This window comes from Lepisosteus oculatus, chromosome 18 (assembly GCF_040954835.1).
Source record: "Lepisosteus oculatus isolate fLepOcu1 chromosome 18, fLepOcu1.hap2, whole genome shotgun sequence".
Taxonomy (NCBI): Eukaryota; Metazoa; Chordata; class Actinopteri; order Semionotiformes; family Lepisosteidae; genus Lepisosteus; species Lepisosteus oculatus.
This window is the reverse complement of record NC_090713.1, coordinates 19,884,674-19,903,644: the sequence shown is the minus strand read 5'-3', so window position 1 is coordinate 19,903,644 and position 18,971 is coordinate 19,884,674. Positions and strand designations below refer to the sequence as shown.

General features: G+C 52.4%; 1 protein-coding gene across 2 annotated transcripts in view; it reads right to left on the bottom strand.

The window, feature by feature from the left end:
• The window catches only part of LOC102697130 (muscarinic acetylcholine receptor M1), a 37,875-nt gene that overhangs the window by 3,914 nt on the left and 14,990 nt on the right, over positions 1–18,971 (bottom strand). For both annotated transcript variants that reach the window (XM_015338883.2, XM_015338882.2), the window contains exon 2: positions 15,242–15,418. The gene's annotated coding sequence lies outside the window, so the exon portion shown is untranslated. The remainder of the gene's footprint in view (positions 1–15,241; positions 15,419–18,971) is intronic.

Here is an 18,971-nt window from a genome sequence, read left to right as displayed (position 1 = left end):
GTATGTGACCGCACATTGGTCTCTCTTCCCCTGATGACCAAATTATAGATTTAGTTGGGGGAGAGTGTAACTTTAGAACTAGTTAAATCACTAGGGTAGACTGGTGGCTCTGTGGCTGAGGATCCGCTGCTGTGGCTGGGGAGGTTGCCGGTTCGAATCCCGCGTCAGATAGAGGAATCCTACTCCGTGGTGCCCCTGAGCGAGGCCCTTCACCCCAGCTGCTCCAGGGGTGCTGTATAAATGGCCGACCCTGCGCTCATACCCCCAGCTTCTCTCTCCCTGTCTGTGTGTCTCCTGGAGAGAAAGCTGGGGTCTGTGAAAAGACACATCCCTAATGCAGGAATTGTATAGGGCCGATAAAGTGATCTGATCTTAAAGGAGCTGAGAGCTGATCTTTAGTGAAAAAAAGATCACTAGTGAAAAAGCCCCACTGGAGCTCAGCAGGTGTGAGCCTGGCCAGTACCTGGAGGGGAGACTCCTGGGAAAAAACTAAGGTTGCTGCCACCCAAATTCGAGGCTCATTCTCTTATTTTTAGAGTCTGGAAAAGAACCCCCCAAGGTTTTTAAAGCGCATCAACACGTCTTTTAGCTTCCGGTAGTTTCCCGCCTGTGAAACTTTTTTTCACATCTCAATTCGTCTTTAAACTTGATCAGTTGACCCCCCCCGCCCTCATCGACCGTCCAGGCTGCAGTTTCGGGGCAGGTGCGTTTTTAAAAGCGAGCAACAGGGGGCGCTGTGTCACACGAGGCGCCGGCCAAGGAGGGGAGCGGTTGTAAACCAAGCAGACGTCGACATTGGCCAAACACAGCCGGCGGATTTATCACTCTCGGTGGAAAAGCGCGCAGCGTGATTTAACAACAGTCTGCCAGTTCGGGGTTTGTTTGTTTTTTGCGTAATAGAGGGAGGGAAAAAATGTCGCAAATAAAAACAAAAGAAAAGTATTAATTTCGTGCGAAGCGAGCGCCGGGCTATGAATCAATTTAAAGGGCCGGGGTGATTCATGGGCGCTGAAGAGTGACACAGTCCAGACTCGCACGCTGACGGCGCCGCCGGTGCGGACACGCTGCAGGCAGGAGCCGGGGGCTGGAGATTCCTTCAGCCCTTCTGGGAGCAGGGACTGTCCCCTCCCCTCCTGCACACAGAGCGGCGAATATCAGACACAACACCACTGCCTCACATAGTGTCTCATCTCTAACCCCTAGCCCACACTGTCTTCCACTCTCTCTCCCAGCGCCTCAGCTCTCACCACTAGCCCACACTGCCTCCCTCTCTCTCTCAGTGCCTCAGCTCTCACCACTAGCCCACACTGCCTCCCTCTCTCTCCCAGTGCCTCAGCTCTCACCACTAGCCCACACTGCCTCCCTCTCTCTCTCTCCCAGCGCCTCAGCTCTCACCACTAGCCCACACTGCCTCCCTCTCTCTCTCCCAGTGCCTCAGCTCTCACCACTAGCCCACACTGCCTCCCTCTCTCTCTCTCCCAGTGCCTCAGCTCTCACCACTAGTCCACACTGCCTCCCTCTCTCTCTCTCTCTCCCAGTGCCTCAGCTCTCACCACTAGCCCACACTGCCTCCCTCTCTCTCTCTCCCAGTGTCTCAGCTCTCACCACTAGCCCACACTGCCTCCCTCTCTCTCTCTCCCAGTGCCTCAGCTCTCACCACTAGCCCACACTGCCTCCCTCTCTCTCTCTCCCAGTGCCTCAGCTCTCACCACTAGCCCACACTGCCTCCCTCTCTCTCTCTCTCTCTCTCCCAGTGCCTCAGCTCTCACCACTAGCCCACACTGCCTCTCTCTCTCTCCCAGTACCTCAGCTCTCACCACGAGCCCACACTGCCTCCCTCTCTCTCTCTCCCAGTGCCTCAGCTCTCACCACTAGCCCACACTGCCTCCCTCTCTCTCTCTCCCAGTGCCTCAGCTCTCACCACTAGCCCACACTGCCTCCCTCTCTCTCTCTCCCAGTGCCTCAGCTCTCACCACTAGCCCACACTGCCTCCCTCTCTCTCTCTCTCCCAGTGCCTCAGCTCTCACCACTAGCCCACACTGCCTCTCTCTCTCTCCCAGTACCTCAGCTCTCACCACGAGCCCACACTGCCTCCCTCTCTCTCTCTTCCAGTGCCTCAGCTCTCACCACGAGCCCACACTGCCTCCCTCTCTCTCTCTCCCAGTGCCTCAGCTCTCACCACTAGCCCACACTGCCTCCCTCTCTCTCTCTCCCAGTGTCTCAGCTCTCACCACTAGCCCACACTGCCTCCCTCTCTCTCTCTCCCAGTGCCTCAGCTCTCACCACTAGCCCACACTGCCTCCCTCTCTCTCTCCCAGTGCCTCAGCTCTCACCACTAGCCCACACTGCCTCCCTCTCTCTCTCTCTCCCAGTGCCTCAGCTCTCACCACTAGCCCACACTGCCTCCCTCTCTCTCTCTCTCCCAGTGCCTCAGCTCTCACCCCTAGCCCACACTGCCTCCCTCTCTCTCTCTCTCCCAGTGCCTCAGCTCTAACCCCTAGCCCACACTGCCTCCCTCTCTCTCTCTCCCAGTGCCTCAGCTCTCACCCCTAGCCCACACTGCCTCCCTCTCTCTCTCCCAGTGCCTCAGCTCTCACCCCTAGCCCACACTGCCTCCCTCTCTCTCTCCCAGTGCCTCAGCTCTCACCACTAGCCCACACTGCCTCCCTCTCTCTCTCTCTCTCCCAGTGCCTCAGCTCTCACCCCTAGCCCACACTGCCTCCCTCTCTCTCTCTCCCAGTGCCTCAGCTCTCACCCCTAGCCCACACTGCCTCCCTCTCTCTCTCCCAGTGCCTCAGCTCTCACCACTAGCCCACACTGCCTCCCTCTCTCTCTCTCCCAGTGCCTCAGCTCTCACCCCTAGCCCACACTGCCTCCCTCTCTCTCTCTCCCAGTGTCTCAGCTCTCACCACTAGCCCACACTGCCTCCCTCTCTCTCTCTCCCAGTGCCTCAGCTCTCACCCCTAGCCCACACTGCCTCCCTCTCTCTCTCCCAGTGCCTCAGCTCTCACCACTAGCCCACACTGCCTCCCTCTCTCTCTCTCCCAGTGCCTCAGCTCTCACCACTAGCCCACACTGCCTCCCTCTCTCTCTCTCCCAGTGTCTCAGCTCTCACCACTAGTCCACACTGCCTCCCTCCCTCTCTCTCTCTCCCAGTGCCTCAGCTCTCACCACTACAGGAGATAGGATCAGGGCTGAAACTGTTTCAGTTTTCTGGCTTACATATCACATCCTATTAAAGCTGCTCTCACTGGCTCATAGATGATGTTATCCGCGTTGGGCAGCTTTTGTAATACTGGAGCCAGTGACTTGTGTACCCACTGTGCAAGTAGAAGCTATATGAATCCAGACTAACCTCACTACCTACATTTGCATAATAATTAGGAAATGATGTAAGTGCATCACAGTTCCAGTCTATTCCAAGAAGTATTCTGGATCTTTCTGTTCTTACACACCACACAAATTTGGAATTTCGTGTTGTTTTGAAGACTTGGCTGTACAGTACTGCAAGTCCTGCCCCTGCTCCGGGAAAGGAAGTGACACGCACGAGAGATGATCATGTGACACCCGTGAGCTCCACAGCGCCTGTCGGGCGAGTGCGTGCTGATTGGAGGATCGCCTTCTGACGTCGCGGCAAGCCGGGGGGGCTTCTGGGAATTTCTCAGTGTCCCCCACCCCGATTGATTCGCCTCAACCCGGCAGTGCTTGGGGAATACGTGCCAGTGACATGACCCAGGTTCGAACCCGAGACATCTGGGCTGTAACACTCAACGGTACCCTGCAGGAGCCCATAATAACGTCGTATCAGTAACGTCTTGAATGTGTTCTCTTATGAAAAGGTTCATTTTCTTACATCTGCTCCTGAGCCAAAAGGCTTTGAAAAGCCGTACAGATTGCAGGTATCTTGAAACACAGAAACGCCAATGCCGGGACGTTTCTACGATCTCTGTGTTGTGCTGTTAATACAGGCCTCCCCCGCCTCGCTCAGCGTTCCTTCAGAGAGGACAGGAGAAGCTATGGGCAAGTTGCGACAAGTCACTGAACAAACAGGATCGCTGCAGTTAATTCTGTAAAGGGTAAACACAGAGGGGTCGGGCCCTAGAAATATATCCATCCGTTTCCTCACTGCTTTATAATGTTATAATAATGTAATGTTTCTTTATTAGCCCTATACAATTTCTTGCATTAGGAATTCGTCTTTTCGCATACTCCAGCTTTTCTCCATGGAGACACAGACACACAGAGAGCGAGAGACGCTTGGGGTCAGAGCGCAGGGTCTGCCATTGTACAGTGCCCCTGGACTAATTGGGGGTTAATGGTCTTGCTCAGGGGCCCAACGGAGTAGGATTCCTCTGCCGGCCGCGGGATTTGAACCGGCAACCTTCCAGTCACAGGCGCAGATCCTTAGCCACAGAGCCACCGCTCCACCCATTATTATTATTATCCAGTAGAGGGTTGCAGAAGAACCCAGAGCCTATCCCAGCAAGCAACGGGCACAAGGCAGGGTACACCCTGGACAGGACGCCAGTCCATTGCAGGGCACACACAGACACACACGCACGCACGCACGCACACACACACTCAAGGGACACATTTTTCCAGAAGCCAGTTCACCTCCCGGCATGTCTTCGAACAGGGGGAGGACACCCATGTAAACCTGGGGGAGAACATGCAAACTCCACCCAGACAGCACCCCAGGTCTGGGTTTGAACCCAGGGCCCCAGTGCTGTAATAATAATAATAATAATAATAATAATTGCTTACACTTATATAGCACTTTTCTGGACACTCCACTCTAAGCGCTTTACAGGTCATGGGGGTCCCCTCCACCCCCAGCAGTGTGTACCCCCACCTGGATGAGGCGCCAGTCCGCTCTCCCCACACCCCAGCTCTCAGTGGGGAGGAGAGCAGAGTGATGGAGCCAGTTCAGAGAGGGGGGTTATTAGGAGGCCATGATGGGTAAAGGCCAGGGGGGGAATTTGGCCAGGACACTGGGGTAACACCCCTACTCTTCTCGAGAGACACCCTGGGATTTTTAATGACCACAGAGAGTCAGGACCTCGGTTTGACGTCTCATCCGAAGGACGGCGCCTGTTTACAGTCTAGTGTCCCCCGTCACTATACTGGGGCATCAGGACCCACACGGACCACAGGGTGAGCGCCCCCTGCTGGCCCCACTAACACCTCTTCCAGCAGCAGCCTCGGCTTTCCCAGGAGTCTCCCCCTCCAGGTACTGGCCAGGCTCCCCACCTGCTGAGCTTGAAGTTCCTGTGAGGCACCAACATTCACCACTGTGCCTCCGTGCTGCCAGGACATAACAATCTGGCATTTAAATGGCCACTGTCTTCAACAGTTTGTCACATACTCATAATTCCCAGCCATCCATAATGCTGAGGTCTGAGCTCGCAGGACAGACCCTTACTGGAAACTATAAGGACTCCTCGATTCCTTGAGTGTCCTTTGTGTGCAGAAGCACTGGAGCAGGTCAGGGAAACGACGGGATTTCTTGTTGCGTGTGGAAGTTTCAGCATTTTGCGACGGGCAAAATTTCCAACAGTTGTCAGTGTTACACTACAGACCTGACACCACTGCTGCAGCAGGGATCCAGAAGCAGGCGTTCATTAAAGACATGATTTGGATGTCTTACACCAGGGATGACAAAGCCTGGTCCTAATCGCCTGTTACTTAAGGATCGGAAAGGCAATTTCCTGATCAATTAAGCAGGGCCGTTTGTTCAATTAAGTGGAATCTGGCCCTTGTGTCTGAAGACAGTTCTATTTTTTTTTTCCTCTAAATGATCTCTAAACTACTTAATTAACAGTCCCTGATTTCAGAGCTCATTTTTTAAATTGGGTTCAGGTCGTTAGAGAGTGAGGGTTTAATGGTTATCTATAAAACCTACTGGAGTGGGGCTCTCCAGGACTGAAGACCCCCCCCGTCTTACACACAGAGACTAAAGGAACCGAAGTACTTTTAATTTTGAGCAGAAGGGATTTATGCTATACAAATATTTTGAATCCTACTGGCACAGGTGCTCCAGAATGAGGCCTACACACACCGAGAACTAGGATCCAGAGGTAGTTCTTCATGAAAAGGCATTTTAGCCTGAGAACAAGAGGCACGTCTTTATACTAAGAGGGGTGGGTGTCTGGAACAAGGTGTCCAGACATGTTTGTGAGACGGATTGCCTTTCAGAAACAGCCGAATAAGCTTCCCGGATTAACAAACTACAGCATTTGTCAAGTATGAGCGAAGATGGCCTGAACAACTCCTCGTTCGCGAAACAAAAGCAACGGGATTATTAAAACAGAACCTCTTTTGGCTCCTGCCTCAGCTGAGTTCTTGATCAAAGGCTTAATTGATTTCGGTTTTCCAGCTCAGATTTGTTCGTTTGCTCTCGGCTCTTGAAAGGTCTGTGGGGCTTGTGTTTGGTATCAACCCTATACCCCTAAAATGCAACCAATCAGACCGAAAGGAAATGATGCTCTTTGTGGGGGCGGGTCTAACATAGGACCCCCTCCTACTGTGGGTGTGTCTTCTACAGTGTTACACCCACTCTTGGTGTATCCAATGCTAGGACACTCCCATTATGGGTGTGTCTACTATATTGTTACACCCGCTGTGGGTGTGTCTAATACGGTGCTACACCCACTATGGGTGTGTCCGGTACATTGGCACTCCCATGGTGGGTGTGTCCGGTACATTGACACTCCCACTATGGGTGTGTCCGGTACATTGACACTCCCACTGTGGCTGTGTTTAATCCAGTGTCATTCAAGTAAGACCTGAGTTCATGAAAAGTCTAAACAGGTGGGCCCGATCAATGAAGTGCAGTCATCAATCTGAGTTACGGAGGTGCAGAGCCGGAATGGAAACCAGCAGACACCCTGATCCTGCGGGATCAAGGCTGGGGACCACTGGCTTCACAGGTTAGCGGAGCGCCCCCATCCTGGGACACTCCCTCCCAGATTCACTGGCAGTCATGCAGGGAGAGAGAGATAAATAGGGAGGGAGGGAGAGATAGGTAGATGGAGAGGGAGGGAGAGATAGATAGATGGAGAGAGAGGGAGAGACAGATGGAGAGGGAGGGAGAGAGAGATGGAAAGGGAGGGAGGGAGAGATAGAGAGGGAGATCGAGAGGGGGGAGGGAGAGATAGATAGATCGAGAGGGAGGGAGAGATAGAGAGGGAGGGAAAGATAGACAGATGGAGAGGGAGGGAGAGAGAGAGGGCGGGAGGGGGAGATCGAGAGGGATGGAGAGATTGATAGATCAAGAGGGAGAGATCGATGGAGAGGGAGGGAGAGATAGAGAGAGAGAGGGATATAGGGAGAGGGAGGGAGGGAGAGATAGATAGATGGAGAGGGAGGGAGAGATAGAGAGGGAGGGAGAGATAGATGGAGAGGGAGGGAGAGAGAGGGTGGGAGGGATAGAGAGAGAGAGGGGGGATAGAGAGAGAGAGGAGGGATAGAGAGAGAGAGGAGGGATAGAGAGAGGGGGGGGGAGAGAGAGGGAGGGAGGGACAGAGACAGGGAGAGAGAGAGAGGGAGGGAGGGATAGAGAGGGAGGGAGAGAGAGAGGGTGGGAGAGATAGATGGAGAGGGACGAAGAGATAGAGAGGGAGAGAGAGAGAGGGAGGGAGGGACAGAGACAGAGGGAGAGAGAGAGAGAGAGAGAGAGAGAGGGAGGCAGGAAGGAGCTCACACCCGGACCTGCACTACAAAGGCAGGGATCAACCGAGGTCAATATTCTGCTGGTTGGCATGGCGCGAGGGCCGGCTCTCTAGGTGCAGCGTGGGAATGGCCACAGCGCGGCCTGTACACAGGACCAGCCCTGCAAGACAAGCATTGCGTTGCACGGGACAGCGGCACGCTGGGCCTGAGGGTGTGTCTCTGAACAGGGTTACATATTTGAACAGGCTGACAACTGCTTGATTGATTTTTCTCCTGCGGTTTGAGCTTTAAATAGCAGGTGGCTTGTGTTTGACTATTTATAGCCTGCTCCAACACAGAGCCTACATCAGACAGGTCATTAAACCAGCGGAGGTTATGCAGCCCACCTAACGCGGGCGGCGGTTAATCGATCTCTGGCTCTCATCCAGCTCCTCTGGTTTGTACCTGGTTTGGCAGTATGGCCGGGCGGCGTGTGCCACCCCCCCACCACCCTTTGTGTACAGACGCGCCTTAAAGGCTCCCATCCAGCCGTGTCTTGAAAGAAGCCAGGGTACTCGGTTCAACACCGACATGGCCGGGAGGCTTGTTCCACGCCCCCACCACCCTTTGTGTAAAGAAGGGCCTCCTTAGTTTCTACAACCAAAGCAAGCCGATTCACTGCGGTGACCATGAATATAACTTAATAGAGCTACTCCAATTGCAGGATAAAATATCAGGACTCACAGCCCACCGAATTGAACTAGAAACAAGAGACATCTCTTTACTCTGCTGTTACCCTACTGTTATTTTGAAGCCATCCTCTAGATGAACTTTGTTGGATGCATTTCAGAAATGTAAACACTTTTAGTACTTTCCTATACAATCTCAATCCCAGAGTTAAAGAGATTCAGTTCCTTTAAATCTGCTGTTGTAAATCATTCCCTGGTGCCCTTCTCTGGATTGATACCAGAGCAGCTGAAACCTTCTTCTCCAAAACAGGCTGCACAGTAGGGCAGTGGTGAGCATTGCTGCCTCACCCAGCGCTGGGGGCCCTGGGTTCAATTGCACATCTGGGGTCCTGTCTGGGTGGAGTTTGCATGTTCTCGCCATGCTCACATGGGTTTCCTCATACAATCCAAAGGCATGCTGGTGGGTTAAGTTAGCTTCTGGCAAATTTGTAACTGCTATGAGTGTGTGTCCTGGGATGGACTGACGTCCCACCCAGGGTGTGCCCTGCCTCTGGCCCATGGCTTGCTGGGAGAGGCTCTGTACGGCATAGAGCGATTCGAAAATAGAATAATCAAAGACTATTTTCACTTTGTCAGTGTCTGCTCCTTGCTGTGGTCCAGAAGCAGCTCTCTGACGGGATAACAACATCGTGCAGCTCTCAGTTTAGATCTGGCCTGGGCTGCAGGGCAGTTACGAGACACAGCCTGAAAAGGCCCTGAGCCCCGCGGGGGGGGATCGGGGAGTCAGGCCTTGGACCGGCCACATCCAGCAGAGAGCGCCACACCGTCGCCCCGGCAACCGCGTCAACAGCTCCAAAGACACGAGTCTGCAGTGTGGGCTAGTGGTGAGAGCTGAGGCACTGGGAGAGAGAGAGAGAGAGGGAGGCAGTGTGGGCTAGTGGTGAGAGCTGAGGCACTGGGAGAGAGAGAGAGGGAGGCAGTGTGGGCTAGTGGTGAGAGCTGAGGCACTGGGAGAGAGAGAGGGAGGCAGTGTGGGCTAGTGGTGAGAGCTGAGACACTGGGAGAGAGAGAGGGAGAGGGAGGCAGTGTGGGCTAGTGGTGAGAGCTGAGACACTGGGAGAGAGAGAGAGAGAGGGAGGCAGTGTGGGCTAGTGGTGAGAGCTGAGGCACTGGGAGAGAGAGAGAGAGAGAGGGAGGCAGTGTGGGCTAGTGGTGAGAGCTGAGACACTGGGAGAGAGAGAGAGAGAGGCAGTGTGGGCTAGTGGTGAGAGCTGAGGCACTGGGAGAGAGAGAGGGAGGCAGTGTGGGCTAGTGGTGAGAGCTGAGGCACTGGGAGAGAGAGAGGGAGGCAGTGTGGGCCAGTGGTGAGAGCTGAGGCACTGGGAGAGAGAGAGGGAGGCAATGTGGGCTAGGGGTGAGAGCTGAGGCACTGGGAGAGAGAGAGAGGGAGGCAGTGTGGGCTAGTGGTGAGAGCTGAGGCACTGGGAGAGAGGGAGAGAGGCAGTGTGGGCTAGTGGTGAGAGCTGAGGCACTGGGAGAGAGAGAGAGAGGGAGGCAGTGTGGGCTAGTGGTGAGAGCTGAGGCACTGGGAGAGAGGGAGAGAGGCAGTGTGGGCTGGCGTATTTCGGCTGGCGTTTTCTCTGGGCAGGGAGCTTTGCTCTGTTAGAAATGCCTCGTTAATTGTCATCCCTGTATACAAAATAATGCAGTCTCTTTCCATTTTGCGTCTTTGTTGAAAGTAAGCAAACGCGTGCCAGTCATTATTCGAGGGAGTTTATTTACACCACCAGCTGGGGAGGGTGAGGGTGAGGGAGGGTGCTGGACTGGAGGGTTCGAACCCGTCCTGTCTCTCTTAGCCTGGAGACTCAGCAGGTGGGAGCCTGGCCAGTTCCCGGAGGGGAGACTCCTGGGAAAGCTGAGGCTGCTGCTGGAAGAGGTGTTAGTGGGGCCAGCAGGGGGCGCTCACCCTGCGGTCTGTGTGGGTCCTGATGCCCCAGTATAGTGACGGGGACACTAGACTGTAAACAGGCGCCGTCCTCCGGATGAGACGTCAAACCGAGGTCCTGACTCTCTGTGGTCATTAAAAACCCCAGGGTGTTTCTCGAGAAGAGTAGGGGTGTTACCCCGGTGTCCTGGCCAAATTTCCCCCCTGGCCTTTACCCATCATGGCCTCCTAATAACCCCCCTCTCTGAACTGGCTCCATCACTCTGCTCTCCTCCCCACTGAGAGCTGGGGTGTGGGGAGCGGACTGGCGCCTCATCCAGGTGGGGGTACACACTGCTGGGGGTGGAGGGGATCCCCATGACCTGTAAAGCGCTTTGAGTGGAGGGTCCAGAAAAGCGCTATAGAAGTGTAAGCAATTATTATTATATATTATAATAGCTATTATGCACGCAGATCAGGTAGGCCTAGCGGTGTAGGGGTTGTCAATATGGAAGTGATCCTATCGCCCCTCTCCCCTCTCGAACCTCTCCAAGGCAGAAGCACGTTCGAAAATGAAAGCAAGACTGAGCCCTCGCTAAGCGTAACGCAGTCCCGGGTTACACTCGGGAGGCGATGGGGGTAACCTGGCCTAGTCAGGGGCAGCAAAATCGATCTCGGGATGGGTGGCACTGCAACTGGGGCCCGGGGTTCGATCCCTGCCGTGCTGTTTGTGTGGAGTTTGCATGTTCTCCTCCCCCGTTCAGGTGGGTTTCCTCCCTGATTCTACAGAGAGCTGGCGAGGTTAGGGAAGATAGCCCCTATGGGACTGCGTACATGTCTGTCTGGTTTGTTTTTTTTTAATAAAGGCTTGTATAGGTTAAGTGCAAGCAGTATAGGATAGTACCTCATGTTCAAGCATTTGATCATGACTGGAATAATAATCCTAATACTACTAGGGAACAAGTAAAGGTTTCTTCCATGCTGAAGAGAGAAGGAAACAGAACATTTTTGCTGTTGCAGCTACCCACCTAATACTACTACTACCACTAATGCATCTATAGCGCCTTTCTGGACCCTCCACTCGGAGCTCTGTACAGGTCATGGGGATCCCCTCCACCCCCACCAGTGTGTACCCCCACCTGGATGAGGCGCCAGTCCGCTCCCCACACCCCAGCTCTCAGTGGGGAGGAGAGCAGAGTGATGGAGCCAGTTCATAGAGGGGGGTTATTAGGAGGCCATGATGGGTAAAGGCCAGGGGGGGAATTTGGCCAGGACACCGGGGTAACACCCCTACTCTTCTCAAGAAACACCCTGGGATTTTTAATGACCCTAGAGAGTCAGGATCTCGGTTTGACGTCTCATCTGAAGGACGGCGCCTGTTTACAGTCTAGTGTCCCCCCTCACTATACTGGGGCATCAGGACCCACACAGACCGCAGGGTGAGCGCCCCCTGCTGGCCCCACTAACACCTCTTCCAGCAGCAACCTTAGTTTTTCCCAGGAGTCTCCCCTCCAGGTACTGACCAGGCTCCCACCTGCTGAGTCTCCAGTGGGGAGCTGCAGGGCGATATGGCTGCTGGCTAGGAGTTTGACCTCCTAGATGGGGGGGGGGGGGGGCGTGTCTTGACCCAGGACACCAGGGTAACACCCCTACTCTTTTCATGAGACACCCTAGGATTTCTAATGTCCAATCCATCTGCCTAGAGTGTGCTTTCTTTTTTCCTTTGCAATATCGGGCAGCGTTATCTCACAGCCCAAGCTGCCAGATTATTAAAATGACAATGGGACTTGTTGATCTGCAGTAGGAAATATAAACGTCCTCGTATTTAAGTTCCTGCAGCGTGTTAAGTCAGGTGGTGGAAGCACTGAAGGCTCTTTCACAGAAACGGAGCCTTATCTCCTCCGCTCTCCCGCTGTGTGTGCACAGCAGGGGGGAAACGAGCTCAGGTCAGCCCAATGAGACTTTGATAGCTTTGACACCAATAGAAGAACAACAGAAAGGTTACAGAGGAAGACCATCAGCCCATGTGGTCCGTTTGGTACCTGTAGCTTTGATCCGAGGGGGGGGTCTCGTACAGCTATTTTGTGCAGGATTCCAGGGAAATCGACGTTCGGAAGTTGGCAGCTAACTGATCTGACGGTCTCGCCCCCGGCTGCTTCTCGAGAGAGACCAGGGGGCCCGGCTTCCACAACGTCCCACACTCCCACCACCCTTTGTGTAAAGCCGTTGCTCAGCACACGATTCACCGGGGAGGAAGGGAGCAGACCTTTCCCAACCTCGATCTAGTATGTATGAGTGGTCTCATTACCGGCCTCTTGCTATTGACCAATTAGAGCCCCTGAACTTCCATTAGACCTCCAGGCAATTCCAGACAGCTGCTGGAAGTGGAGTTGGTGGACCAGTAGGGGGCGGTCTTCGCTCTTTAACTAAATTTCTAAGACAGTGTTTTTTAGGAGGTGTCAAATTTAACATCAGACCGAATCTGAAGTGGCCCTTCCTGCTCACTAGTCCCTGTGCTGACTAATGTACTGAGATGTGAAGCGGCCCTTCCTGCTCACTAGTCCCTGTTATGACTAATGTACTGAGATGTGAAGCGGCCCTTCCTGCTCACTAGTCCCTGTGCTGACTAATGTACTGAGATGTGAAGCGGCCCTTCCTGCTCACTAGTCCCTGTGATGACTAATGTACTGAGATGTGAAGCGGCCCTTCCTGCTCACTAGTCCCTGTGATGACTGATGTACTGAGATGTGAAGCGGCCCTTCCTGCTCACTAGTCCCTGTACTGACTAATGTACTGAGATGTGAAGCGGCCCTTCCTGCTCACTAGTCCCTGTACTGACTAATGTACTGAGATGTGAAGCGGCCCTTCCTGCTCACTAGTCCCTGTACTGACTAATGTACTGAGATGTGAAGCGGCCCTTCCTGCTCACTAGTCCCTGTGATGACTAATGCACTGAGATGTGAAGCGGCCCTTCCTGCTCACTAGTCCCTGTACTGACTAATGTACTGAGATGTGAAGCGGCCCTTCCTGCTCACTAGTCCCTGTACTGACTAATGTACTGAGATGTGAAGCGGCCCTTCCTGCTCACTAGTCCCTGTACTGACTAATGTACTGAGATGTGAAGCAGCCCTTCCTGCTCACTAGTCCCTGTACTGACTAATGTACTGAGATGTGAAGCGGCCCTTCCTGCTCACTAGTCCCTGTGATGACTAATGTACTGAGATGTGAAGCGGCCCTTCCTTCAGTGACTAATGCACTGAGATGTACAAGCGAATAAGTACAGGTTGTGCAGCAGACATTTCACCGCAGAAATGTTCCAGCATGATCCGCAGGCAGAGTTCACCAGTGAGCAGTATTTGCCAGTGAAACCGTCTGGGAGAGGAGAGCAGTATTTCTACTGGATGAGAAGAGCTGGACTCACAAGCCTGCTTGTTTACAGGGTCACAGGGCCGCTCCACCTCACCAGAAGTCCTGCTGCCTCGTTCTGAATCCCAGAAACATGGCGCTGAGCAGACCTGGAAATCTCCTCTATTCTGTGATGTGAATCGGAGGTTTTACACGTCACTGTGTGCATTTTAATTTTATGGTGGTCTGAAATGCGCTGCTCACTGCCGATCCTTTCTAAACTAGAAATAGAAAAATTTCCCCTTTAACTTGTACGTCCGACACCTGATTGTTTCTCCTAGTCTGTAAGGCATGAGCAGCTGTAGGCAGATGACACTGATCCACCCTCTCCCAGCCCTGGTCCCTCTTACATCACCCTTCCAGCAGTCTTCCAAAGCCAAAATATGACCTTTCTGCTGCCAGCCCTTCCGAGAATGGAAATGATTTGCGGACACCGCTGACAGATTCGCAAGGGCGTCGTTGAAAACTGTAACGATTTATAGAAAATGTGCAGAAAAAAAACAAACCGAAAGAGGGCTAAAGCAAACAATTTCCCTGACTTAGGGCCTACTGATCATTTACAAAGCTTAGAGGAAGGCGAGTTACAGGGACATCTGAAACAGGAAAACTTAGTAGCCCCAGTTTTCATGCATCATCAGTCAAGGTGAGGCTGTCTGACCCATCTTGGTGCCTGTAGCTTTTGAGCCGAGGGTCCTGTGCAGCTATTATGTGAAAGGGGTTCCAGGAAAATCAACTGGGCGGCCTGTTCCAGACACCCCCCGCTCTTTGTGTAAAGATTAGGCGATTGTGCTCTTCGATGACCGTCCGGTGTTTGCAAGATCTTCAGAAGGAAGCGCGAGGGCCTTCACTTGTTTCTGGACCGGTAACCAGGTCTTTGTTAAAACGCTTTGAGATTCTCTCCTGCCGGCTCTTCCTATGCAAACGATATTTTAATCAGCTGAAGCTCGAGAAGGGGCCTTGTCACGAGCAGCTCCTCGGTGCCCACGCGTTTCAGAGCTGGGACACGCGCAGATCTCCCGTCGGGCCCCGTTCACCTCCGGAATAACGCACGCCCGCATGTGAGCTACTTAGATCACGGGTGTTTTCTCCCGCATTCGACCCCGAATCGGTGCCCACATGCCTGATCGAAAGATCTCCTCTCTTCTGCGTCTGCTCCCGCTGTTTAATTACCTGTCTTGTTTGAGACGGCAGTGGATTTTCTGTTCAAGATATCCTAGAGAGTTTTCCCGGTCGTTTTTCAGGGTCTCTGACGCACTCCCACCTCCTCTCCTCTGCCCTCTGCGGTTCTCTATTGATCCCCCCCACCCCACCCTGGTCTGTGGTGGCTCCTGTAAAACCTCTGGCAGGTTGCGTTTCGACCGTGTGACGAGTTCCAGACCCCGGGCGGGCCGGCCTTCGGCGAACCTGCAGGAATCGGGCTCGGAAAGGGCCCTGGCACGCTTTCAGAGAGCGATCGGAGGCAGGCGGGGGGGATTACTGAACCCCGGCAGGGCCTTAGTTAGACCACATCTGGAATTAAGCCTGCTTTCCAAGGCCCCAGAGAGGAAAACCAGAGACGGGCGACCAGACTCACCAGGGGCTCGTCTCCGCCGACATGCTGAGGGAGGACCGTCTCTTCGGGTTGGAGCGACCAGACTTGACCGACTTTTTCGCTCGGGTTTTTTTTCCCCAAGGGGGACGAGACAAAGCTCTGCTCCTCGCCCGTCGGGGGGGGGGGAGAGGTCCGGCGTGTCCAGGTTCTTGGGTCAGCCTGAAAAAAGCAAAGAAAAAAAAATGATCTTCTGGATCAGGCACATAAGGTGGTGGGGGGGGGCGATTTCTTAAGGTCTTTAACTGAGGATTACTGAGGGGGAAAAAATAAAATGCGCTTTGGTTAAAGTTCAGTCACCTATACACAGTGAAACCCCCCTTCGAACCTGGTTACCAGTCGTCACTCGGAATTTAGACAATTCAACCTGATGGAGAGCTGGAGCACAAAATCAAATCCAAATCAAAGTTGATTTATCCAATGCACAACGATACGGCGTGCAGCGGGAGCTGCTGGCGCTAAAATGTCTTTTCTGCGAGCTCAGAAAATCACAAAAGCCACAAAATTGAGGTTCCGAAAATAAGGTTACATAATAATCGACTTAATCAAAATTATAATAATAAACTATTTTATACAGCGCCTTAAAAGGTGGCTTCTCAAAGCGCTTTACAGGATGACGACAACAATAAATAAGAAGAATACACCAGATAAAACACAATGACAATACACAGAGGAGACCGTGGATGGTGGTACTAAGAAGAGCAGAGGGGTGAAGAATGGAACCAGTTCAGTAAAGGCTCTTCTGAAGAAGAGGGTCTGGAGTCTGGATTTGAAGGAGTTAAGAGAAGGTGACTCTCTGATCTCCCTGGGGAGAGAGTTCCAGAGCTTGGGGGCATAACAGGAGAAGGCCCTGTCACCCCTACAATGTAGACGGGGCTTGGGGGGGCAGTAAGGAGAGCAGAATTCGAAGAGCGAAGGTTGCGAGGTGGGGAGCAGGGCGATAATAGTTCAGACAGGTACTGAGGTGCCAAGCCATGCAGAGCCTTAGAGGTGAGCAAGAGAATCAATATTGAAAATCGAATCAAACTCAATACGAGTAGGGCTGTTATGTGTCCATGGTGTATGCGATATATATCCAAGTAGTGCAGTTATGCTGAATACAGTGAAAACTGTGTGTCCGTGTAGCCATTACAGGTGATTTGCTGAAGGAGCTGCAGGTGGGCTGTTTAGCAGTCTTACTGCCTGCTAAATTAACAGAAGACATCAGAGCTTGAGACAACTCCCCCGGCCTGAGTCAAACCAGCTCCATCACAGAAGCAGAATATAAAGAAGACGAGAATCAAAACTTTGTGGTCCGAGTAGTTTTCTGCACGGAAACCAACTCTGTGTCCCCCCAGGGGCCAATCGAGACTGGGCCCCTGGGATAAATGACTGGGGTTTTTTTTTGGTGTCACCCACATGACAAGATTTCGTCTTTTTCGGCGTTTCTATTTCCCCACGGAAAGAACCTTCGCAGTCAAGTATTCCCCTTCGGGTTGGGACGCGACGGTGCTCAGGCTGACCCGGCTTCGTTAATTACAGACACCCCCCCCCCCCCACTACTCTTGGCGTAAAGTCGTTCCTCTTACTAGGCGATTCCTGCCACCTCAATATGTTTGACAGGGCAGCACGGGAGAGCTCGGCGATTTCAAACGCCTTTTTGCCAGAAAGGTATCGCGTCAGCATGCGCCTTGACATTAAAATCCCAAACGCAAAATAGCGCAGGCATCAACAGTTTGACCTAATTACCCAAGGACGGCCTCTGGCATTAACAGGAGAGATAATCAGCAACCTATACTGAGTTTCAAGTTTCGACAGTGGGGGCAGTGTGGTGGCTCTGTGGCTCAGGATCTGCGTCTGTGGCTGGGGAGGTTGCCGGTTCAAATCCCGCAGCCGGCAGAGGAATCCTACTCTGTTGGGCCCCTGAGCAAGGCCCTTCACCCCAGCTCCTCCAGGGGCGCCATATAAATGTGCTCTGACCCCCAGCTTCTCTCTCCCTGTCTGTGTGTCTCATGGAGAGCAAGCTGGGGTCTGTGAAAAGACACATCCCTGATGCAAGAAATTGGATAAACTGATCCTATCCTACAATTGGGGTTAGCTTGAAAGAAGCAGGGCTCAGTTTTAAAAGCAGGGAGCACTGCGATTAAATTGCAGATCCCCATCTTGAACAAACTCAGATTCCCCTCTGCCCAGAGAGAGTTAATAATATCAAATGAGGTACAGTCAACAAATAGGGCGCTCTCTGCTTCTTGTAACGAACTACAAGACATCACATTAGAAACCAGCAGCTTTATAACAGGGCAGAAATTCTTTCCAAGAACCATCATTTCATGTGAAGCAAAAATAAATAAATACATTTTGAATCCAGCAGCTATAACAAAGCTGTTTTTAAAGGAGTGTCGTGCTCTCCTCTGTAAACAAAACACAATGTGCTGTTTCAGTTTAGTATTACATATCATGACAAATATTAGGGATAACTTTGGAAAAAACAAACTTTAAAGGGTTTCCCTGACGGATTAATAAAATCTAATACAGGCCAAACAGACCTTAAGGAATAATTGTTGATTATTATTTAATTGTTGATTTAATTATTTAATTGCACAACATCGTCTACAGAGTTTCTCTGTGCCTCTCTATTTTTGGGACACTTTGAGTGTCTGAAAAGGCCCCATCAGGTGTCCCAGTGACTTGCAGGGCAGGATCCCTGGGTTCAATTCCAGACCTGGGGTGCTGTCTGGGTGGAGTTTGCACGTTCTCCCCTGTGATCACGTGGGGTTTCCCTCCAAGTACTCTGGTCTCCTCCTACCGTCCAAAGACAGGTTGTGGAGTTAATTGGCTTCTGGGAAAACTAGAGGGAACCTGACTGTGTCTAGATCTGCTCCCTAGTGAGAGACCTGACTGGACACAGCAGAGAAGGGAGACTGACCCTGCTGGATGTCCACCCTGGTGCAAAATTGGACCGAACAACACAGATTGGACCCGAGAGGAGGGCAGTGCCTACATCAGATAGATAGATACTTTATTGATCCCCTGATCAACAGCAGCTTGACACAGACAACACAGCCACAGTGTCACGAATGATACAATAATACTAATACAACACAGACGATACAATCAGTACAGCGAGAAGGTACTCCCAGTCCAGAACACACAAGGAACAAACCAGAACAGAACAGTCCACAAAAAAGTCGGATTGCACAATCTGAATATAAATATAAATGGATTGCACAGGTCCCTGGCATCTATTGCACAAAAACAGTTGTAAACAGGAAAGAAAAAGAGCAGATGTATCAGTTTGCTGCTCAGTCCAGACACAGGTCCCTGTCAGTGTTGCCTCTGCCCAGACGCAAGTTGGATTCGATGTAAAGTCTTAAGGCAGAAGGCCAGAATGACCTGTCGCACTGTGGATGGATCAGCCTATTGCTGAATGTGCTCTTCATTTCCAATAGCATGTCATAGAGGGGATGTGAGAGGGTCAGCAGTCATATCACCCTGCAGCTCACCACTGGCAGCCCCACTGGAGACTCGGCAGGTGTGTTGCTCCCAGACAACTTTAGGAATCTGTGGCAGCTGCTGGAGAGATGTTTCTTCTTTTGAGCAAAGATGGAATTCTGGATTTCTCAGCTCGCTCAAAGGGCTCTGCTTTCACGCCCATCGAGAAGGACTTAAGGAGCTCGCCTGGCTGATGAAGATAGTCCAGGAACGGACACCAAATGGGGAAACGTAATTGCCCGGA